The sequence below is a fragment of the Panthera pardus genome, unplaced genomic scaffold (assembly GCF_024362965.1).
Source record: "Panthera pardus isolate Hobbes unplaced genomic scaffold, ASM2436296v1 HiC_scaffold_15, whole genome shotgun sequence".
Classification (NCBI taxonomy): Eukaryota; Metazoa; Chordata; class Mammalia; order Carnivora; family Felidae; genus Panthera; species Panthera pardus.
In genome coordinates this window covers 17,121,483-17,146,261 of record NW_026526710.1, presented here as the reverse complement: position 1 = coordinate 17,146,261, position 24,779 = coordinate 17,121,483, and the positions used below count along the sequence as shown (strand labels likewise).

The 24,779-nt window shown below is 42.6% G+C and overlaps 1 protein-coding gene and 1 non-coding gene across 13 annotated transcripts in view; one reads left to right on the top strand and one right to left on the bottom strand.

Moving 5' to 3' along the window:
* Window positions 1-15,923: 15,923 nt before the first annotated feature.
* Window positions 15,924-24,779, top strand: part of MTMR3 (myotubularin related protein 3) — a 148,465-nt gene continuing 139,609 nt past the window's right edge. For 5 of the 12 annotated variants that reach the window (XM_019426630.2, XM_019426634.2, XM_019426631.2 and 2 more), the window contains exon 1: window positions 15,925-16,144. The gene's annotated coding sequence lies outside the window, so the exon portion shown is untranslated. Of the gene's footprint in view, window positions 16,145-16,384; window positions 16,499-24,779 lie in introns of those variants that run through there. The other 7 variants (XM_019426636.2, XM_019426633.2, XM_019426632.2 and 4 more) reach the window with 4 other exon arrangements.
* On the bottom strand, window positions 22,485-22,592 carry LOC128777176 (U6 spliceosomal RNA). Its single transcript, XR_008422362.1, has one exon. It is a non-coding gene; the product is annotated as a U6 spliceosomal RNA (small nuclear RNA).

Sequence of the window (24,779 nt, the reverse complement as noted above, 5' to 3'; positions counted from 1 at the left end):
TGACCTGAACCAAAGTTGGATGCTTAATCAATTGAGCCACACTGGTGCTCCCTATTATTATTATTTTTTTTATTTTAGCCATTCTGATAGGTGTAGTTATATCTCATTGTGGTTTCAATTTGTGTTTCTCTAATAACGAATGATGCAGAAACTGTGCTTATTTGCCATCTGTATACTGCCTTCAGTGGGATGTCTGTTCATGTCTTTTGCTTATTTTTGCTTTTCATATAAATTTGTTTAATATGAAATTTATTGTCAAACTGGTTTCCATACAACATCCGGTGCTCATCCCAACAGGTGCCCTCCTCAATGCCCATCACCCACTTTCCCCTTCCTCCCACCCCCCATCAACCCTCAGTTTATTCTTAGTTTTTAAGAGTCTCTTATGGTTTGGCTCCCTCCCTCTCTAACTTTTTTTTTTTCCCTTCTCCTCCCCCATGGTCTTCTGTTAAGTTTCTCAGGATCCACAGAAGAGTGAAAACATATGGTATCTGTCTTTCTCTGTATGACTTATTTTACTTAGCATAACACTCTCCAGTTCCATCCACGTTGCTACAAAAGACCATATTTCATTCTTTCTCATTGCCAAGTAGTATTCCATTGTGTATATAAACCACACTTTCTTTCTCCATTCATCTGTTGATGGATTCATATAGATTTTTTTAGTGTTTATCCATTTTTGAGAGAGAGAGAGAGAGAGAGAGAGAGAGAGAGGGAGAGAGCATGAGCGATGGAGAGGCAGAGAGAAAGAGAGAGGGAGACAAAGAATCAGAAGCAGGCTCCAGGCTCTGAGCTGTCAGCACAGAGCCCGACGCAGGGCTCAAACTCACTTTGAAGCCCTTTGAAATGGGCTTCCAGACCCATTGAAATGGGCAGGGTTCCAGACCTGGAGAGAGAGAGAGAGAGAGAGAGAGAGAGAGAGAGAGGGAGAGAGCATGAGCGATGGAGAGGCAGAGAGAAAGAGAGAGGGAGACAAAGAATCAGAAGCAGGCTCCAGGCTCTGAGCTGTCAGCACAGAGCCCGACGCAGGGCTCAAACTCACTTTGAAGCCCTTTGAAATGGGCTTCCAGACCCTTTGAAATGGGCAGGGTTCCAGACCTGAGCTGGAGATGGCCGCATAACCAACTGAGACACACAGGCGCCCCTCTTTTGTCCATTTTGTAACTGAATTGTTTGATATTTACTGTTGAACTTGAATTCTTTGTCAGATATGTAGTTTACAAATATTTTCTCCTGGTATCCAGCTTGCCTTTTCATTTTCTTCACAGGGTCTTTCAAAGAGCATAAGTTTGGTTTGGTTTGTTTTGTTTTGACATGTTCCAAATTTTCAACTTTTCATTTTGGGGCTTATGCTTTTAAAGTTTATTTATTTATTTTGACAGAGTTGGGTGGGGGGAGGGAAAGAGAGAGGGGATGAGAGAGAATCCCAAGCAGGGCTCGGGGCTTGAATCCCAACATGGGTCTCGATGCAGGGCTCAAACCCAGGAACCATGCATGAGATGGTGACCTGAGCCAAAACCATGAGTTGGATGCTTAACTGACTGAAACTCCCAGGTGCCCCTTGGAATTTATGCTTTTAGTGTCATGTCTAAAAGCTTTTTGCCTAGTCCTAGATCTCAAAGATTTTCTCCTATTTTGTCCTTAAAGTTTTATAGTTTTACATTTTACATATAAATATTTCATCCATTTTGAGTTAATTTTTGTATTTGGTGTGTGGTTTAGATAGCTGTTCAATTTTTCTGCCTATGGATAACCAATTGCCCCAGCACCATTTGTTTAAAGGGCTATTTTTCTTCTATTACATTGCTTTGACACATTTGTCAAAAATCAGTAGGGCATATTTGTGTGGGTCTATTTCTGGGCCAAGAACCCACAGCAATCTTGACTCAAATATTGAACTTGGGCAAACAAAACATAAGAAATCAACCCATACAAAGACTGAATGAAGACTGATATGTGATACATTTATCAAACAATCTAAAGGTCTGTGTAATTAAGTGTGAAACTGTAATAAATTGACTGTGAGTACCCTGATCATTCAAACACAGGCTCAGGGAAGTAGTGCAAAGCAGCAGGGGTGTATTGAAACAGGCCCTGATTTGGGGCCAGGGAGACCTGCAATTGGACTGTGAGTCTGTCATTTATCATCTGAGAGACCCTGAGCCAATATGGGAGTTAACTAACCTGGAACCCCACCTTTTCTCTCCTTCATGGATATCTTATTACCTGCCTCACAAGATTACTTTGTGGACCCATGAGATGGGGGCCTGAACAATGGCTAACAATGAACTTGGTCCACAAGAGCTATGGCAGGGACAGAGTTTGGAGGTCTTAGCTCACATTCTCTATCAACCCCCTCTCAAGCATCCACTCTAAGTAAAAAGTGTGTGTACTATGCAAAAAGCCTTATAAATGCAGTGTTGAGTCCCTCTCTTCGACCAATTTACTGTTCTTAAACCCTTCTCTTATAGAAATTACAGAGATTCTACAGGTCTACAATATAAGTTGGGCATCTTTTCTCCTGAACATCAGAACTTGGTGGGTTTATCTTCTTTCTTTCTCTTCTTTCCCTGGACATCAGCTTTGCCCTGGAAAGGGGAAGAAACTTGATGCCTACCTCCTAAGATTGTTTAGGAGGACAAATAACGAAATGCAGAATACCTAGTGAGTTCCTCATACCTTCCTTGTTAAGCACTGTTCAGCAGTAGTCAGTAAACTATGGCTCAGGCCCCAGTTCTGCCTTTCCCTCTCCCCTCAGCCTGTTTTTGTATGGCCTGATAGCTAAGGATGGTTTTTACATTTCAAGGGATTTAAAAAAAATTTTTTTTAACGTTTATTTATTTTTGAGATAGAGCATGAACGGGGGAGGGTCAGAGAGAGAGGGAAACACAGAATCTGAAGCAGGCTCCAGGCTCTGAGCTGTCAGCACAGAGCCTGACTCGGGGCTCAAACCCACAGACCGTGAGATCATGACCTGACCTGAAGTCAGACGCTTAACTGACGGAGCCACCAAGGCTCCCCTTTTTCAAGGGATTTTTAAAAGAAAGGAAAGAAGGAAAGAATATGCCACAAAGATGTACGTTGTTTGTAAAGCCCCAAATATTTACTATCTGGTCCTTTACAGAAAAAATTTGTTGGCCCCTGCTATAGAGGATAAAACTGAGGCTCAGGGAACCTGGGGGGCTCAGTTGGTTAACCGTCTGTTGATTTTGGCTCAGGTCATGATCTCATGATTCATGAAGTCCAGCCCTGAGTCAGGCTCCATGCTGACAGCATGGAGCCTACTTGGGATTCTCTTTCCCTTCCTCTCTGTCCCTCCCCTGCTCATGAGCTCTATCTCTCTCTTTCTCAAAATAAATAAATAAACTTTAAAAACAAAACGCGGTGCCTGGGTGGCTCAGTTGGTTAAGCGACTGACTTTGGCTCAGGTCATGATCCCACAGTTTGTGAGTTTGAGCCCCATGTCAGGCTCTGTGTTGACAGTTTGGAGCCTAGAGCCTGCTTTGGATTCTGTGTCTCCGTCTCTATCTGCCCCTCCCATGCTCATGCTCTCTCTCTCTCTCTCTCTCTCAAAAATGAATAAACATTAAAAAATATTTTTTTAATTTGCTTTTGCCCAAAATGCCCAAGAGTGCTCCACTACTTGCGAGGGACTGCACTTTCCAAATCCATGGATTTTTTCCCTTTAAATAAAGGACGGTAAACTCATTACTAAATTGTATTATTTTTGTGATTTGACAATAGATTGGACTCCTTTTCTTGCTTTTTTTTTTTTTAAGATTTTATTTGGGGGGTACCTGGGTGGCTTAGTTGGTTAAGTGTCTAATTCTTGATCTCAGCTCAGGTCATGATCTCACGGTTCGTGAGTTTGAGCCCTGATTTGGCTCTGCGCTGACAGAGTGGAGCCTGCTTGGGATTCTGTTTCTCCCTCTCTCTGCCCCTCCCTCTCTTGCGTTCTCTCTCTCTCTCTTTCTCCCCCTCTCTCCCTCTCTCTCTCTTTCTCTCTCTCAAAATAAACAAAATTTTTAAAAACTTTAAAAAAAATTTTTTTTAAGTAATCTCTACACCCAACACAGGGTTTGAACTCACAAACCCATGATCAAGAGTTGCATGTGCCACTGACTGAGCTAGCCAGGTGCCCCTGGACTCCCTTTCTATATAAGGATAACACGCTACGAAAATCGTGGGATAGTACAGTATTTTTTTCTTCTTAAATGATTATTTATTTATTGAAATGTTTATTTATTTTGAGAGAGAGAGAGAGAGAGAGAGAGCACAAGCGGTCATGAGATTGATCACACCCTCAGCTGAAATCAAGAGTTGGAGCGTTAACTGACTGAGCTATCCAGGTGCCCCTAGAAAGCACAGTATTTTTCAAAGTGGATTCCTAGGAGCCCAGATTCCAAGAATTTCCCAGAACAATATGTCCTCAGCTATAACTTCCTTTGGAACATCACTATGTCTATCAGCATATGAAGGCTCTGAGAAGTTCGACAGCAAAGAAGATAACCTGGTTATCTTTGTTGAACTCATCATATTCCCAATTTATTCAGCTAGGAAGCTCTTTTTAAAAAATATTTATTTATTTATATGAGGGGGGGCGGCAGAGAGAGAGGGAGAGAGAGAATCCCAAGCTGGCTCAGTGGGGCTCGACCCCAAAAATGAACTGTGAGACCATGACCTGAGCTGAAACTAAGAGTCTAACACCCAAATGACTGAGCCACCCAAGTGACCCTCAGCTAGGAAGCTCTTATTTTGATGATAGCTATGTAATATCATACCCCAGAGACATTTGCAAAATTCTGAAGTTGTAGGCCAATAACTTGGTTTGAAAGCGGGCTAGGTCACTTTTTTGTTGTAGGACCTCAAGAAAGTCACCCAGCTTCTCTGAGCCTCATTGGTGGAAAGGGAAAACTCATTTCTACATGCATATGCATCTCTGATCCTGTTTCCTGCCTTTAGAGCCACATTTCCCACCAAGGTGTTCCTCATTGGCAATCTTCCATGCTGTTGGGCTGGGGATAGAGGATGTTTGGGCTTTATTTTTTTCTCTCTGGTTGAATATAATTCTGTAATTTCCCAGAAAGACTGAAGACTCCAGATCATACTGGCTGCTCTTTTATGTCATATGTGTCCTGATGAAGGAGGATGGAGTGAGTTAGATTCTAGAATACTGAACCTTGAAAGTCAAGGACGTAGGACTCAGGGAGATAGATGGAATACATTCAATAAAAGGATTTGTCAACATCGAGAGACTTGTTGGAACAAGGTTGATTATTTCCTAGAGGTGCTGATGAAGGAATTCGTAATATTAAAAGAATGCAACCGTTATGGAATCCAGCCTGTGCTCTATGATTAACACAGCATTAAATCATAGAATTTCAGCAAGGGTCTAGTCTTAAAATGAATAGTAAGCTTGCCTCACAGAGAGATGTCCAAATAAACCTATATTTGTTCCAATTGGTTGGTCCAATGAATAGGTCGGGTGTCTTCTGTCTCTGGGTCTTTGGATGTGCTGTTCCATCTCTTGAACCACCCTTTCTCTTGACTTTTGTTAGATTAACTCCTACCTTTCTTTTCTTTTGTTTTTTAAGTTTATTTTTGAGAGAGAGAGAGAGAGAGAGAGAGAGCAAGCAGGGGAGGGGCAGAGAGAGAGAGGGAGACCTAGGATCCAAAGCAAGCTTTGCATTCATAGTGTAGCCGATGTGGATCTTTGAGCTCCAGTGTGGGGCTCAAACTTGTGAACCATGAGATCATGACCTGAGCTGAAGTCAGATGCTTAACTGACTGAGCCAACCAGGCACACCACACCTACCTTTCCTTCCAATCTCTGCATTAATGTTATCTGCCTCCCATCAAGTGTGGGGTAGGTTCCCTACATAACTGCTGCCATAAATCCTGTATCTTTTCCAACAGAGCTATAACCTGGCCTTCCGTTGGCTTTGTCTTGCCAAATAGACTGAGTCCCAAGAAGGCAGAGCCTGGTTTTCTCTTGTCACTGTTGTCACTGTTGTCACTGTTGCAACTGCAGAACTCGGCATGGTACTAGATAAAGGGGGTACATTTGCAACAAAGATTGACTGAGTGTGTATACTCTTTGAATTCCTTGGTTCTCAGACACATTGAGGAAACTGAGGCAGCTTGGCAAACTTTGTAGAGGTGTGGCAGGATTCAGAATGGGACTGATATTGTTTGACACTAGGTGTGAGACTCTACTTCATACCCCTTGACCATTTCTTTTTTTTTTTTAAGTTTATTTATTTGAAGGGGGGAGGGGCAGAGACAGTCCCAGGCAGGTTCCTTGCTGTCAGTGCAGAGCCCAACGAAGGGCTTGATCTCACAAACTGTGAGATCATGACCTGAGTCAAAATCAAGAATCAGACGCTTAACCGACTGAGCTATGCGGGTGCCCCTTAAAGATTTTATTTTATTTTATTTTTTTGATTTTTTAAAAGTTGATTTATTTATTTTGGAGGGGGAGGGGCAGAGAGAGAAAGTGAGAGAGAGAATCCCAAGCACACTCGTGGTGTCAGCGTAGAGCCTGATGGTGGGCTCGACCCCGCAAACTGGGAGCTCATGACCTGAACTGAAGTCAAGAGTCAGATACTTAGCCGACTGAGCCACCCAGGCACCCCAAAGATTTTATTTTTCAGTAATCTCTACACCCAACATGGGGCTCGAATCCACAACTCCAAGATCAAGAGTCACATGCTTTACTGACTGAGCCAGTTAGGTGCCCTGATAACCCTCAACCACTTCTTAAATAACTTAATTCCTTCCCAACAAAGCTTCCATGGCTTTATTTCAGTCTTTCTTTTCATCGCTGTAGAGGTTAAGACTGTTTCGGAGAATTATTTTATAACAAATGGGATCTTGGGGCAGAAGAAAATTTATCTAACTCTCAGGGGTTGGAGAAATGTGTACCTTTGGACCTTGGATTTAAATGAGCCAGCAAATCCCTGCTAATTCTCTTCCCTTGCTGGGTTCTGTCTGCTTCATATTTAGCAAAGGAGAAAACCAGCCTGTGTCATCCATGATTTATGCCCTGCTGTTTGCTCTCTTCCCCTAGAACATTAAACACCCTGAGGAGAGGGGGAAGAAGAGGTAATCTCAGGATGCCTGGCTGCCAGACCAGTGGCTGGAGCAGGCTCTCTGCTCTGGAGGGAAAAGGGAGGAAGTTGAAATGAGAAGAAGAAAAAAAAAAAAAAAAAAAAAAAAAAGGAAAGGAAAGAAAAGAAAAGAAAAGAAAAGAAAAGAAAAGAAAAAAAAAAAAAGAGAGAGAAAAAGACCCATCGGGCTTCCACATAAAAGGAACAAGGGAGTCTCTGCTCCAACCTCTGCAAAACCATTGGCCCCTATGCCGAGAGACCTGGGTGCTTGCTTTACTTGTTTACTGAGTGCTTCTCCTGTCTCTGGGTCTCAGTTTCCCCAGCTCGAGCAAGTTCTGGATGTCATGAACTCCCCACAGCCTTGGGGACCTGGAGCTAGTTAGTAGAGTCACCTTGCATGGAGTGTAGTGAAGTGGTTAACCATGTGGACCCCAGCTCCACCTTCCCACTGGCTGTGTGGCTCTGGGCAAGCTCCTTACTTCTCAGAGCCTCATCTGTGTGATGGGGTTAATGGTATGGACCTTCCTCATTGGGTTGCTGGGAACTAAAGCTCCTAGTGGTACTGGCATGGAGCCAGCACTTAACAAGAGTCAGTTATTTTTGGAGCTGTTGTTCCTTAGCTGGTCCCCAACCTTGGCCTTGGTGTCCCTCTACCTGAGTTCCCTGGTTGGGGCCTGGCTGGTACGGGCAGGGCATCCTTGCCAGCCCTTGGAAACTCTGGGCAGAAGGGAGGAGGAGCTATTTTCAGTGGATTCTGGTTCTATTTGTGGCTGCAAATTGGCTCAGGCTGCAGGGAAGCTTTGGGTAGAGCAAGCTGGGCACTGAGAGGGGTGTGTTGTCTCAAATGGGAGAGGGTGGAGAGAGGGGACGGAGGAGAGAGGGAGGGGAAATGGAGAGGAGAAGGGAAAGCCTCCCTTTCCCTCTCATAGTCTCCCCCCTCCCCATTCCTTTCTATCCTCTTCTTGCCAGTTTCATCTTCTCTGCCTTCCCTAGGGGAATTCATAAGTGTGGGGGGTGGGGGACTGACCTTTCAAGGTGGATTTAGTTAGTAACACTAAGCAATCCATCAATCCAGTTAACACACTGTTACCAACCAACGGCATTGATTTTTCTCAAGCTGAAGTGGGATTTGTATCTCCTAGTGGAATTTCCGGGATATTTGTTAAGGCGTGAGTGGTATCTAAACCACCAAACGCCTATATCATTTATCAAAGTGTAGAGGAAACATTCTCATTTTCCCACTGGACCCCCTCCCCTGCACCCACATGGCCAAGAAGGTGGTTTAACTTCTTAACCTCTCTGGGCTTCAGTTTCTCCATTTATGAAATTGGTGGGGGTCATGCCAGAGAGACACATTTAGAGTCTTTTCCAGCTGCAGTTCTGTGATTCTCTGATGCAATAGCCAAACAAGGTGAAGCTGGATCCTTTAATCAGAGGATGGTTGGTAGGACTGGGAGGCTCCAGAGAGGATGACATCCCACCCTGTCATTTGCTGGATGAGAAAACTGAGGCCCTGAGGGTGGAGTCAGGTCAGTGAGTCAGTGGCTCAGCTGGGTCAGGAATCCAGGCTTCCCACCTCCTTCTGTGACAGGTACCTCTGTCACAGACTATCAGGTACCTCTCCCTGGGAGGAGGATGGGAAGTACATCTACTGAGCGCTACTGCACATGTGTTCACTCATTACCTTGTCAATAATTCATTTTCCAGATGAAATTACCCATATAGTAAGTTATGGTGGCAAGTTTGTCTAATTAAAAAACTCAATCACTATTTGAATGTTTCTCAAAGTCCAATCATTTGGGTACTATCCTTATGAATTTTTGACACAATCAGCTTTGTACTCATGTTCACCTTTGTTAAAAAACAAAATTCAACCAAGTACATTTGAAGATCTGATTGGCCTTATTAAGCAATTCATGAATTGGGTCGCATCCCCTCTAGCAAGTAGAGAGGTGCTCAGAGGAGCTGTACAAAATAGAAGGTTTTTATAGGAAGGAGTGTGGGCTTAGGAAGTTATTAGCAAAAGAAACGATTGCTTGGCCAGAACATTATCTTTTGGGGGGAAGGGAATGCAGGGTTTCTATTAAGCAGATTATTTCATTAGTGCTGATCCCGACATTTCAGATTGACTTCTAAAAGATCACATTCCTGGGGCACCTGGTTGGCTCAGTCCATGGACTTTGTGACTCTTGATCTCTGGGTCATGGATTTGAGCACCACCTTGGGCATAGAGTTTACTTAAAAAAAGGAAAAAAGTCACATTCCTGTTCAGTCTTGGTTTTGGCACCAAAAAAAACCAAAACACAAAACAAAAAATAAATAAAAGGTCATATTCCTGGGAGAGGCTGAAACTGTTAATTAAGTCTTGGTTTTCTGTTGAGAGGTGCAAGTGACTTCATTCTGGGCTTGTTTCTTTTTTTAATACTTCATATTTTTCCTTAAATCAGTTCATCATTTTATATAAATAAATTTAGTCTCATCCTAAGCAATGATACCTGTGAGAGCTGAATTTGGTTTCTTATATTTTACCAAATATATATTAAATAGCTATTTAAACAAAAAAAATCCAAGCATGGAATGCCTTTGCAATTGAGAATTTCCCATGAATACTCTATACTAGTGGTTTTCAAACTTGTTAGTTTCTTTACAATTATTGAAAATCCTGGGGTGCCTGGGTGGTTCAAATGGGTTAAGCATCTGACTCTTGATTTTGGCTCAGGGCATGATCTCGCAGTTTGTGAGTTCAAGCTCCATGTGGGGGACTGCAGAGCCTGCTTGGGATTCTCTCTCTCCCTATCTCTCTGCCCCTCCCTTGCTCGTGCTCTCTCTCTCTCAAAATAAATGCATAAACATTTAAAAAAAAACTAAAAAAAAACCCCTAAAATTATTGAAGATCCTAAAGAGATTTTGTTTATGCCAATTGACATTTATCTCGTTAGGAATGAAAACTGACAAAATATAAAATTATTTATTAATTTATAAAAATAGCATAATTTAGGGGTGCCTAGCTGGCTCAATTGGCAGAGCTTGTGGCTCGTGATATTGGGGTCATGAATTTGAACCCCAAATTGGGTGTAGACCTACTTAAAACAATTTTTTTAATGAATGAAAAAAGTAGCATGATTAAAAAAACAATTTTGTAAACCCATGACATGTGAACACAAGTAACATATCTTTGTGAAAAATAACTATGTTTTCCAAAACAAAGAAATTTAGTGAGCACGGTGGCATTGTTTTATGCAGTTGCAGCTCTCATTAAAGCTTAACTTAATAAAAAAATTTTGCATTCTCATATTTGCTTCTGCATTCAATCTTTGGCAATTTGTTTTAGTTGAAATACATGAAGACAGGGGCGCCTGGGTGGCGCAGTCGGTTAAGCGTCCGACTTCAGCCAGGTCACGATCTCGCGGTCCGTGAGTTCGAGCCCCGCGGCAGGCTCTGGGCTGATGGCTCGGAGCCTGGAGCCTGTTTCCGATTCTGTGTCTCCCTCTCTCTCTGCCCCTCCCCCGTTCATGCTCTGTCTCTCTCTGTCCCAAAAATAAATTAAAAAAAAAAAAATACATGAAGACAATCCAGCCTCATACAAAACAGATAACTGTGAATATTCTTTTTGTCATTACACTAAAACTTGACAAGTGGTAGTTTTTTTTTTTTTCTTTTTCTTTCTTCTTAAAAAATATTTATTTATTTTTGAGAGAGAGAGAATCAGAGCGAGACTGGGGCAGAGAGAGGGGGAGACAGACACAGAAACTGAAGCAGGCTCCAGGCTCTGTGCTGACAGCTCAGAGCCCGATGCGGGGTTCGAACTCATGAACTGTGAGATCATGACCTGAGTCCGAGTCGGACGCTTAACCTACTCTTATTTTAGAGTTATGATCATGTTTTGGAATTGGATAAGGGTGGTAGTTGCACAACACTGTTATGAATGTTATGAAATGTCACAGAACTTGTTACTATTTAAATTTCTTTTTTTTTTTGTTTCTTTTTAAAAGTAATCTCTACCCAGTGTGGGGCTTGAACTCACAACCTGGATATCAAGAGTCACTTGCTCTACCAACCAGCCAGAAAGGCACCTCAGAATTGATCACTTTAAAATAGTTAATTTTGGGGCGCCTGGGTGGCTCAGTCGGTTGAGCGTCCGACTTCAGCTCAGGTCACTATCTCGCGGTCCGTGAGTTCGAGCCCCGCGTCGGGCTCTGGGCTGATGGCTCAGAGCCTGGAGCCTGCTTCCGATTCTGTGTCTCCCTCTCTCTGCCCCTCCCCCATTCATGCTCTGTCTCTCTCTGTCCCAAAAATAAATAAACGTTAAAAAAAAATTAAAAAAAATAACAAAACGGTTAATTTTATGTTATGTCAATTTTACTTCAATAAAAAAGTTAAAAAAAAAAAGTGCTTTAGGGGCTCCTGGGTGGCTCAGTCAGTTGAGTGTCCGACTTTGGCTTAGGTCATGATCTCATGTCATGAGTTCAAGGCCCACATTGGGCTCACTGCTGTCAGCTTGGAGCCTGCTTTGAATTCTCTGTCGTCCCCCCTTCTCTGCCCTATCCCACCCTCAAAAATAAATAAACATTAGGGGTGTCTGCGTGGCTTAGTAGGTTAAGTGTCCGACTTAGACTCAGGTCATGATCTCACAGCTCATGAGTTTGAGCCCCGCATTGGGCTCTGAGCTGTCAGCACAGAGCCTGGAGCCTGCTTCAGTTTCTGTGTCTCCCTCTCTCTCTGCCCCTCTCCTGCTTGTGATCTCTCTCTCTCTCTCTCTCTCTCTCTCTAAAATAAGGAAACATTAAAAAAAGTAAAAAAAATAAAAAAGTGCTTCATGTGTAATTTTCATTTCATCACACAGAATATTAAAAAGACTTGTATCCAAATGTCTAGAGTTAATAAAATTAGATCTTTATTTATGCTTCTTAAAAGATATTATTTTTTTAAGATTTTATTTTTTAAATATATTTTTAAATTTATTTATTTTGAGAGAGAGAGAGAGGGAGAGACAGTGAGAGTGGGGTAGGGCAGAGAGAGAGAGAATTCCAAGCAGGCTCCATGCTGTCAACATAGAGCTCAATGCAGGGCTCAAACTCATGAACTGTGAGATCATGACCTAAGTGAAAATCAAGAGTCTGACGCTTAACCAACTGAGCCACCCAAGTGCCCCTTAAGATTTTCTTTTTAATTAAAATCTACACCCAATATGGGGTAGAACTAACAACCTGGAGCTCAAGAGTCACATGCTGTACCCATTGAGCCAGTCAGGTGCCCCTCAAAGATATTCATAAGTGAAATAATTATTTTATTTACTACCAGTGCATGTAAGTGAAGACTACAATGGCTCCTAATGCAGATGATACCACTGCCTTGATTTGTGCCCCCAATCTTACCACCAGTGCAAATGGCAACATGGTTTAAAAAAAAAAAGTAAATAATTTCTTATTGTTAAAACAAGTTTGAAAGTCTCAGGGCTTTGCAGAGACCTGTGAGCCACACTTTGTGGACCACCGCTCTATGCTGAATTGTAGTTGAGCTGACTCATTCCAGCTATACGGTACTGTGTGGTGCCTGGAAAATCCCTGGAGATGTTGAATCACATAAATATGATTCTAGTTTCTAGCTGACCCTGGGCAAGTGGGTCCTTAAAATCTGAGATCCCCAGTTACCCCTGTCTGCTAGGTGGGTTGGGAGGCCAAGGAGATGCTGAAGAGTTGAATTTGGAGATAATCCACACAAAGAGAGCTCACTGAAATGGAAGTGACTTTTATCATTAAGCAGCAGGTTCTAGTATTGTAAAGGCTGCAGCTGGGCGGGGGGCTTAAGGGAGTCCTGCCTTTCATGGCGCTGCATGACCTCAGGAAGCCTATATCAATCAACCTTTCCATCTGTCTTAGGCTACTTCAAAGAGTCCCTGAACAGCTGGAAGAACATTTTCAGCTTTGAAGATAGCATGGGGGAAGGATGCTGAAAGGGTAGCAGGAGGAGGGGAAGAAGGTCAGGTGGGTAGAAGAGGGTGCCTCACTTGAGAAACAGGGCAGTGAGGAGCCCTCACTGAGCCTGGATTGATTTTCTCTCTCTTTTCTTGACTTACTGCACAAAGTTTAGGGTTTTGTCTTTAGCCAAAGCCCAAGAGGAATCCCATCCACTGGTTTGGCTTTTCATAGGGTATAATAAAGTTTTCAAACTCATTACCTTAAAGAACCTTTACACATTTCTGTGAGGTGAGCAGAATAGTGATTATGATCCCATAGGGTCAATGAGGAAACTGAGGCATAGGAAAGGGAGATAAAGAACAAGTATGTGGAGGCACCAAGATTCAAATGTACTTTAGACTCAAACCAGCTTTCTTTCCGTTGCTTTTTTTTTAAGGCCCTTCTCGAAGTGAGTTCTCAAGGCCACACAGCAGTTTTCTCTTTCTTATTTAAAGACCATTTACTGAGGTCTGCTTAAGGATAAGCAGGTGGGCAGCAGTGGGGATGACATGTAGAAGTTTAAAAGCATGCTCGCCGAATCAAATCGTTCTGAGTTCAAATTCTGGCTTTTACACCTCCTCTTGCGTAAAATCGGGTAGAGTAACAATACCTGGCCATAGGGTTGTTAAGATTACATTAGATACACATGTAAAATGCTTACATAGCGTCAGTACATCTTAAGGTGCAATCCTAACATAATAGCTAACATGCTATTATGAGACCAAGGACATGCAAATAGTGATTTCAGAGAAACTCCTTCCATGTCCTGTATACTAGTTGAGGCTTCAGTTCAAAATTACTTGGCTCAGGTTAAAAGGTAAATACGACGATATTCTGCCTAAAAAAGAAAACCAAGTGGCAGGCCAACAGGTACCTCTTTCCCTGTGGATTTCAGGGGAGCTGTGGGATTGGCTGAATCTTTGCCCCTAGCCACCTGGTTGGAATCTAGCCAGCCTATGGGCGGGCTGTCCTGGAGTCAGGTGCTAGCTTTAATCCAATCAGAGGCCACTCAACTATGGAACCCCATCCTTTAGCTTTTGCCTGAGTGGAGGCCTGGGTAGCAGGACACGAATCTGTAGGAGAGGAACCTGATGGGAACCTTGTTTTATCAGACAACAGGAGAAACAGGTGGGAAATCTCTTTGTCATTCATCTATTCTATGTACTTACTATTTCCTCTCTCAGTCCATAAAGGCTATAATCATATAACAGAAAGGGAAAATCAGGACAGTAAAATATAAGTAAAAGTGCAAAGTTGAGGGGCACTTTGGTGGCTCAATAGGTTGAGCCTCGGACTTCAGCTCAGGTCATGATCTCAGGGTTGGTGGGTTCCAGCCCCATGTTCGGCCCCATGAAGCGCAGAGCCTGCTTCAGATTCTCTGTCTCCCTTTGTCTCTTTGTCCCTCCCCCATTCATGCTCTCTTTCAAAAGTAAATAACATAAAAAAAGAAAGAAAGTGCAAAGTTGAGGCGGGAGAAAAAACCATGGTTAATATATGGACCACAGTGGCCAACAGTAAGGGTAGCACTGACTTCAGAATTAGCCTTGGGCTTTTGGGAAGACATGGTGAAAAGATGCACAATCAGCTGCATAACACTAATTATCAGAAAGGAAGCTTATCTGATTCTGTGGAAATACAGCAAAGACTTTCCTAACTTTGAGCTCTAATGTAATTTTTTACTTGGGATTTTATTTCAGGTGACGATGCTTGAAGGGCAGGGCAGTAGAGTCCAGTGCCAGAGAGCATAATTTTTGCCTTTTGGGTTTGAATTTTGCTTTAAGAGCATCTTATTCTGGGCTGTATTTTCTTCATTTCTAAAATGGAGATAATAGGAGCGCTTGGGTGGCTCAGTTAAGCCTCCGACTTCAGCTCAGGTCATGATCTTGCAGTTCATAAGTTCAAGAACACCCCCTCCCCCGCCCAGCTCAGAGCCTAGAGCCTGGTTCGGATTCTGTGTTTCACTCTCTCTCTCTCAAAAATAAACTTAAAAAAATAAAAAAAAAAATGGAGATAATAGTATCTACCTAGTAAAGCTGTGAAGATTCAATTAGATGAATTGTATAACTGAAATTAGCTGTTAAGAAATTGCCCAATTTTTGCCATGCTCAGTTCAGGTGTGGGGATAGAGTGATGAATAAAATAATTTTATTTTCAAGTAGATTTTACATTGGAATGGGATAGAAAGACCATAAACATGAAAGATGGATAAATAATTGCAGAGAGTGCTGTGGAAGAAATATAACAAATGCAAACATAAATTTCATCTGACTAGTTCTCTTGGCTATTTTCCAGAAAAGTCAAGGGTATACCGTTGAAATGCAACTCTGAAGTTTATCTGTTAGGGCCTAAAATAATTCTGTTCTGGCTTGTAGAATTCTTCTGCAGGCTGTTGGGAATAGGGTACAATTTTTGTTTGAAAACTCATTTGTTCCAGCTGAGCTTCAGCTGAAGCAGTTTGAAATTGTTTTCGGAGTAGAGCCTTGAGCACACCATACTTAATATGCATTATATTAAATTGGTTTTAGCTTCATCATAACTACAGGTGAAAAATACTACTATTCTATTTTATTGGTTAAGTAGAGTGAGGCTTTGTCTCTATCAGGGCTCTAAAGCAGGGAAAAGATGCCTCTTCCAAATCTGTAGGACCACCATTGGTTTTCTTCTTTGCCTATTTCCCACCTGTTTCTGATTTCTTCACCTGGGCTCCTCCCCGCTCCTGCTGCGGAGGGCATTCAGCTCGCGTGCAGCCCCGCCTACCTCCCGGGGCGTGGCCATCGGTCCGGGCCCCGCCTTCGCCCAGCCCGCGAACGCCTGCCTTTTTTCCCTGACCGCGGATCGAGGGCCCGAGCGTGCGCGCGCGCCCCCGCTCGTGGCCCGGCTCGGCGTCAGGAGCGCGCTCTGTGTGGCCGCTGCCGCCATGTTGTTGTGGTTGTGAGAAGGCGGCGGCGGCAGCGAAGGAGCAGCCGGACGAAACGCTCCAGCGGCCCAGGCGCTGCCCCCCGCCGGCCCTGGCTGGGAGCCTAGTGGGGTGGCGGAGGAGGCCGTGCCGTGGCGGGCCTCGCCATGTCCTGCCGCCCGGTAAGAACGCACCACCCCCCTCCTCCGGGGGTAAGGAGGGGCTGGAGGAGGGGCCGGCTTCGGCCCCGGCGCAGCGGCTGTCACCCTGTGAGGAGGCGGCGGCCCGCGGGGGGCTGGGGACGGCGTGCGTGGCCTGGGGAGGGGTGTCCTGGGCGGCGGCCGCGGCCGCCAGGGGGAGGCGTGGGGAGTGGGAGCGCCGTGGCCGGGCCCGGCTCGGCCCGACCCTCGGCGCGGGGGAGGCGGGGTCCCAGGCCCCGGCGGCCATCCCGGACTCGGTGCGGACGGGCCCATGGGTCTAGGGGTGTGAAATGCTACCCCGGGAGCGTCCGGGGAAGTGCTTGCGGACCCCGGGAGGTGAGTGTATGCCCCCCCCTCCCCCCGGTTCCCGACCGGGTCTGTGGGAGTCCACTGTGGCGAGAGGCCGGAGGTCGGGGCCAGCGGAGCCCCTGAGGCGAGCGGTAAGGGCCCGGGACTTGTGGGAAGGAGGAGTGGCCGACTGTGCAGCAGGGCATCCTCCTGACCTGGTAGTACTTGGGTGGGAAGGATGGTTCGGAGGCGGTTGAGAGGTCAGGAAACACCGGGTCAGACAGCTCCGCGAAAGATTGTTATTTCTCAATTGGAAATTATGTTGCTTCGGACCCCTGCGATAATATTGTTGCTTGTACTTTGGGCTGGAAAACTTAGTTCAAAATAATGGGTTGAATTTTATAGGTGCTTTAATAAACTTCTCTGGGGTCTGGTAATCTCGTCAGTGAGTTTTGCCCTTGATCGATTGATGTTCAGGTGTGCCTTCACCAGCCTGAGGCCTAAATTCTTGATTGGTTTAATATTTTGACGTCCACTTTATCCGACGGAATCTGATTTTTCACAACAAAAAAACCGTGCATACTCTTCTAGTTGAGGCTCAACTTCGTTTTTCGTAATGTGGACGGTGATGCCATCCAAGGCTTGGGTTGAATTACACGAAATAATTTTTTACATTAAACATTTGTGATTTGTACTTGGAGAGGTGATAGGAACTTTATTCTTTCAGGTTAAAGGCTGTTTCTGTAGGGTCAGAGACCCAAGTAGGGTGCATTGGTGGCATGCAGAAAGTCTTGCCTACTATAGCCTGTAACTTCGGTGGGTCACAGAGCTTACAGAATGACAGTTTTGAGTAAACCCAGTACAGTAAGTGATATTAAACTAAATTTGGAGAGTTCCCGAATTTTAAATTGGCTGCCTGTGAAGGCCTCTTTTAGCTCTAATTACCTCCCTTATTTTCAGGTGACCCAGAGCAGTTCAAGTGACCAGCATAGTGGTACAGCCCTACTTGTAGTTAATAGCAAGCCATAGGAGAATCCATGTTTCTTAGCTTGTAGGCTAGGTTTTTTAGTTCAGTGGTTACCTAAACACGGTCATCATAAATAGTATGGATTGTCTTAAATGTTGATTCCTAAGCTCCATGCAGGACCTGGTGAATAAAAATCTCTGTGGGTGGGGCATGGGAATGCATCCTTACAAAGCTCCATGAATGATTCTGGTCAGCCAGGTTTGTGAACCTGTGAAAGTCAGCTTTAGGTCACCTTTGGTATTCCAGAGCTTTTCCATTAATTAGGACTTCTGAGAGTGCTTTTAATTCTTTATAGAGCTTTAATTCTTATAGGGAAGAAGGGGAAGCCTGAGAAGCCTAAATCTGAAAATTGAGCATCTCTTAAAATATAATGGATTTAGATAGGGGAATCAGATTTGTTGCCAGAAGTTAGTTGTGCAAGTCTTTGGGAACATACCTGATAAAATTAGGTGCTGCTTGACTGGAGGTATATCTAGAGATGTATCAAAAGATCCATGGGGAAAAAAAGGAGAATGAGAGGCAGTAAGTTTACTTCTGGCTCACAAAGGAGTTCATGGTATGTGCTTCCCAACATCTCAACATCATGGTTGCTCCTAAACCATCTGACTCAGGTTTCTAGTAAAGTGAGGGTAGGGTGAATGAGTTACCAGTCATTTGAGATGATGAGGGTTGTGCACCAGGAAGGTTTATTGTGGATTGTGAAAAGTTCTTGAAACTTGCCCCAGTCCATGAGGAGTGGTCAAGTCAGTTTTTAAAGTTTATTTTGAGAGAGAGAGTGTGAGCATGCATGGGGAAGGGCAGAGAGGGAGAGAGAGAATCTGAAGCAGGCTCAGCAGTGACAGCTCAGAGCCAGATACAGAGCTCTAACCCATGAACTGTGACATCATGATCTGAGCTGAAACCAAGAGTCGGACGCTTCACCGACTGAGCCACCCAGGTGCCCGGTAAAGTCAGTTTTTAATTCTTTTGTAGTTCTGATTAACACCTTCTGTGGTAAAAGTGGAATAGTGAATTACCCAAGAAATATTCATATTGCAGAGGGGTGTGGTGAGGTTCTATTTAAGTTTGGAAGAATTGGCAGAAAATGTTGGTATAGTTATGTAGAGTAGTGAAGGAGTTTGGTAAATATCCTGTCAAGTCATAGACTAGTATTTTAGAGAAGTGTATCCAGTTGAGCAAAAGGCTCTTTCTGTTTTGTTTTCTTGGTGTCTTCAGTACCTAGCATAGTTCCTAGCATATATTGTGCTTTCAGATATTTGTTGAGCAAATGAATAGTATTTAAGATGGGGAAAAAAAGTTATGGTGGTTGATAACATGAGTTATTAAAAACTACGTGATACCTTGTATTGGATTAAAGAGCCAGGTTTGAGCTCATGTGGTTTGGAACTTTGCAATTCCTTCAAGAGGTTCTGTATTCTAGGGGCTCCTGGCTAGCTTAGTTGGTAGAGCATGCAACTCTTGATCTCAGGGTTGTAAGTTCGAGCCCCACATTGGGTATAGAGATTACTTAAAATCTTTACAAAACAGAAGCTCCCCCCCCCCCCCTTTTAAGACTGTCATTGTATACTACCCTGTCCCCCAGTTTTTGGGTCTTAAATGTGTCTTTTTTAGGTGTAGTAGCCCTTTTTAGTGACATTTTATTGGATGCAGAGACAATTAGGATAACAGGAAGCTGTAGATTGACAGATTCTGTGTCATTAATTGACTGTGGGACTGCTGTTAGGAGTGTCACTTCTCTGGATCTCTGTTTTCCTCATCTATATGATTAAAGGCCTATACTTGTTGATCTCAAGTAGTTTCCTCAGCCAGATTCTGCAAGTCTTTTTTATTAAAAAAAATTTTTTTTAACTTTTATTTATTATTGAGAGACAGAGACAGCATGAGAATGGGAGAGGCAGAGAGAGAGGGAGACACAGAATCTGAAGCAGACACAGAATCTGCACAGAGCCTGACACGGGGCTCGAACTCACAAACTGCGAGATCATGACCTGAGCTGAAGTTGGGCGCTTAACCGACAGCCATCCAGGAGCCCCTTTTTCTTTATTTCTTTTAAAAGAAATATTATGGACAGCTCTTTCTGCCCGTGGGTCCTGTCCTTGTGCTTTAGTAAAATCACCTTTTTGTACCAAAAAACAAAAACAAATACATATTTTTTAAGTAAGCTCTACACTCAGCATGGGGCCTGAACTTGTGACCCCCAAGATCAACAGTTGCATGCTTTAACAGGTGTCCTTCTACAAATCTTTAATAATTTGTAATTATGTTACTTGGTATTCATCTTACATAGGCAGGTGAACTTTTTTAATTAAAAAAAACTAAGCCCAGCATTGGGCTCTGTGCTGACAGCTTAGAGCCTGGAGCCTGCTTCGAATTCTGTGTCTCCCTCTCTGCTCCTCCCCCGCTCATGCTCTGTCTCTCTCTCTCCTTCAAAAACAATTAAAAACATGAAATAAAAAATAAAAAAAAAAAACTTGAACATTTTTGGGTTTTATTTTTAGCTTATAGATTGTGGACATTGTCCTAAAGTGCTCTGAAAATTGAGTGCATGTTGCAAGTATTATGCAGAAACAACATGCTTATGCTGTTGTAATTCACTTAGTGTTGAAATCAAAATGGATTTCACATGAGGAACTTCATAATTTAGTGTGAAGCCACAAGATTAAGAATGGTTTGGGGTAGTTTGTGTAATTTATGTGCCTAGTTGTTTCTTACAGACCACCCAATTCTGTAATTTTCTATGGTGAATTTATATGTAATTTTATAATCAGTGAAACATTCACTTAAGACAGTGTGAGATCAAATCCATACTGGATTCAAGTAGAATTCCTAATAGTTTTAGAGGCTACCAACATTAACATTCATTGCTGTTTTTAAGTCTTTATTTTGATACTAATATTGATACAATGCTCTCCATTTCTGTATCTAGAAACTTTTTTAAAAAAAGCTTATTTTTGAGAACGTGTGAGTGAGTGGGGGAGGGGCAGAGAGGGAGACAGAGGATCCCTCTGTGCTGATAGAGAACTCCAAGTTGGGCTTGAACTTAGGAACGATGAGATCAGATGCTTAACTGACTGAGCCACCCAGGTGCCCCTGTATCTAGAAACTTTTAAAAAATATGTATTTTTTTTATTACGTAAACTCTATGCCCATCGTGGGGCTCTCACTCAGGATCATGAGATGAAGAGTGGCATGCCCTATTGAATGAGCCAGCCAGGTGCCCCTTGTATCTAGAAACTTAACATACCTTTTAAGTTCATATTTGTGTTAGATGTTCACAATGAAAATTGTAGCATGAGAACAGGTAGAGGAGTGAATCCTGGGTTCAGGCTTGAGTTGTGTTCCTTGTTAGCTGTGTTGTTTCTGGCAAGCCACATAACCCCTCTGAACTTTAATTCCCTCATTAATAAAAGGAAGAATAATCTTTTATTTAGATAAAATGGAGATAAAATGGAATGGTGTATATGAAAAGCAGTCTAAAAAGTAAGGGTATGATATATTAGAATCCTATTTTATTTTCTTAGAAGAGTTGGCTTGTGGAGCAGTGGTAAACCTAGTATGTACTGTCAGGTGTAGAAATTACTAATGTCACCAACACGGTAACAGAAAAGATTTCTGCTTCTGTAGACCTCCTAGAGAAGCCTTTTAGCACTTGCATCCTGTATGCCAATAGGAATAGTCACAGTGTGACAGGAACTTGAGTGGGATTGGGGATGTCTCACAATTGTGCAAAGGTTTGCACTTGGAATAGATTTGCTTGATTTCACCCGTTTTGTTATATTGGAGCAGTGGTAGAAGGTGGTGGAAGGAGTTTAGTATACTCTGTGTGAAGTTCAGGACTATTGGTGGTAGGTGGCAACAACATTAGGGTAAAGATATCAATGTGGTGATCTTAGTTTCAGAGAGAGAGAGAGAGAGGGAGGGAGGGGGAGGGAGGGAGGGAGGGAGGGAGAGAGAGAGAGAGAAAGAAAGAGAGGAAGAGGGAGAGAGAGGGAGGGAGGGAGGGAGACAGAGACAGAGGCAGGCAGAGGCAGAGAATCCCAAGCAGGCCCCACACTGTCAGCATAGGGCCTTATGTGGGGCTAAATCTCACAACTGTGAGATCCTATCCTGAGCTAAAATCAAGAGTCTGACGCTTAACTGGCTGAGCCACCAAGGTGCCCCATCAATGTGGTGATCTAAAAATAAAGCATTAAAAGAAAAAAAAAAAAAAAATCGGCACATTGCAAATGATAAATGTATTGATTCGAGAAACTTTTTATATGTTTATATACTGGGTTGCAACGAAAAAAATGTTTTTTCTTGAGTTGTTAAACTTTGAAGCAATTGCTTAGGGATATGGTATCTGGGCTTTGTAGTCAGGATGACTGTCTAAGATAGTAAAGCATAAAACAAATTAAAAACTGCAAGGAAATTATGAAGCTAGGTTAAATAAAAGCTGTTTTGTCAAGGGTAAGGTACCTTTTACCTCTGTTATAAAGTCCGTTTGATGAACAAAGGTAAGACAGATTTATGCAAATGTTCTTAAGCAGTCTTTACTTTTTTTTTAATTTAATTTTTATTTTTTTAAAATTTACATCGAAATTAGCATATAGTGCAACGATGATTTCAGGAGTAGATTCCTTAGTGCCCCTTACCCATTTAGCCCATCTCCCCTCCCACAACCCCTCCCGTAACCCTCAGTTTGTTCTCCATATTTGAGTCTCTTCTGTTTTGTTCCCCTCCCTGTTTTTATATTATTTTTGTTTGCCTTCTGTTATGTTCCTCTGTTTTGTTTCTTAAAGTCCTCATATGAGTGAAGTCATAGGATTTTTGTCTTTCTCTGACTAATTTCACTTAGCATAATACCCTTCAGTTCCATCCATGTAGTTTCAAATGGCAAGATTTCATTCTTTTTGATTGCCGAGTAATACTCCATTGTATAGATATACCACATCTTCTTTATCCATCCATCCATCGATGGACATTTGGGCTCTTTCCATACTTTGGTTATTGTTGATAGTGCTGCTAAAAAATATGGAACGCTTCACAAATTTGTGTGTCATCCTTGCGCAGGGGCTATGCTAATCTTCTCTGTAATCATTCCAATTTTAGTATATGTGCTGCCGAAGTGAGCACTTAAGCACTCTTTCCTTAAATGACTACTTGGTAACTACAGAGGTATTGTCTTGATGCTGACTACTACAAAGTATCATCTTGAATATGTCCAGGCCTGGATCTCTTTTGTACCTATTTTGTACCTATTTCACACAATATTTAGAATGATTTTATTATTAAAGATAGTAGCAAGTTTTCCTGATTTCCTCTGGGTTCTAAGTTTCCTTTTTTTTTAAATGTATGTTTATTAAAAAAAATTTTTTTTTAATGTTAATTTTTGAGGAGGGACAGAATATGAGCAGGGGAGGGACAGAGAGAGGGAGACACAGAATCTGAAGTAGGCTCTAAGCTCTGAGCTGTTGGCACAAAGCCTGACGTGGGGCTCGAACCCACGAACTGTGAGATCATGATCTGAACCAAAGTTGGACACTTAACTGACTGAACCACCCAGGCACCCCTAAATGTATGTTTATTTTTGTGGGAGAAGGAGCGAGTGCGCATGTGAGCAGGGGAGGGGTAGATGGGAAGATAGAACTCTGAAGTGGGCTTGGGCTCCATGCTGACAGGAGAGAGCTGGATGAGGGGCTTGAAACTCACCAACCATGAGGTCATGACCTGAGCTGAAGACACTTAACCAACTAAGCCACCTAGGTGCCCCCCAAGTTTAGTTTTTTAGTAGCTAATGCTTTTATAACTTAGTTCCAGAAGAGACATATAAACTCATTTCGTTCTCTAAATTATTCATAGATTGATAAGCTGGCAAAATAATAAGGAATTGATTGATTCTAATATATAATATATTGATAAATTCTAACATATTTGGAAAGAATTGGTCTAAAGACAAAATGGCTAATTTAAAATAGGGTAGTTTTTATTCTTTTGTTCTAAGCTTATTTTTCTATAATATAAATCTTTAATTGTAAAGTATTTAGACTGATTCCATAAATCTTATGGGGCCAAGTAGAGTGTTTATAAAGAGTGTTTTGGGGGGCACCTGGGCTCAGTTGGTGAAGCATCTGACTCTTGATCTTGGCTCAGGTCATGATCTCATGGTTGCTGAATTCTAGCCCCTGCATCTGGGCTCTGTGCTGACAGCACTGAGCCTGCTTGGGATTCTCTGTCTCCCTCTTTCTTCCCTCCCCCTCCCCCCCCCCCCCCGCAATAAATAAATAAACATTAAAACATTTTTGGAAGTGCTACAGGGTAATAATAAGGAATTTTAACTTAGTCTAATTTTTAAAAAAAGTTTGAGAGAATGTGCATGAGCAGGGGAGGGGGAGAGAGAGAGAGAGAGAGAGAGAGAATGAGAGAGAGAGAATGAGAGAGAATGAATATCCCAAGCAGGCTCCTTGCTATGAGTGCAGAGCCCCATGCAGAGCTCGAACTCAGGAACTGAGATCAGGACCTGAGCTGAAACCAAGAGTCAGGCACTTAACTGAGCCAACCAGGTACCACTTACTATTTTTATTAATTTTTTAAAATGTTTGTTTATTTTTTGAGAAAACGAGTGCAAGCGGGGGAGGGGTAAAGAGAGGGTGACACAATCTGAAGCAGGCTTTAGGTTCTGAATTGTCAGCACAGAGCCTGATGCAGGCCTTGAACTCATAAACCTCGAGATCGTGACCTGAGCCAAAGTTGGATGCTCAACTGACTGAGCCACCTAGGCGCCCCTAATTTAGTCTAATTTTTAATTTCAAAATCAGGTTGTTATTTCTGATTATGAAAGCTGTAAGTACATATTCAGTGTGTGTGTGTGGGGGGGGAACCCTACAAAAAACAAAATTGAGATAACTCAGGACAATGAAATAGAGATAACCCATAATTCCACTTAAATGTGATGTTTGGTATTTTCCTTTTTTCTTATACATTATCTACTGAATACTTAAAAAGAACAACTTTCCATGTCAAATTGATGTTCTGTTAATGGTTACTTAGTGTTCTGTGATACAGATGCATCATAGTGTACAACAGTTTCCCATTAATGGACATTTTCAATTTTTCTCTTAAAACAGTGCTGTCATGGATTCTTTTGGACCTTTTTTATACAATTGTGCTACTATTTCCATAGGCTAAATTTCTAAAAGTGGGCTTACATGGTCAAAGGGTTTGGTGCTAAAAAAATTTTTTTAAAAGATTTTTATACTTCTATATTGTTTCATAATTTTTTAATTGAGGCTTCACTTTCTTAGGGCAGTTTTAGGTTCACAT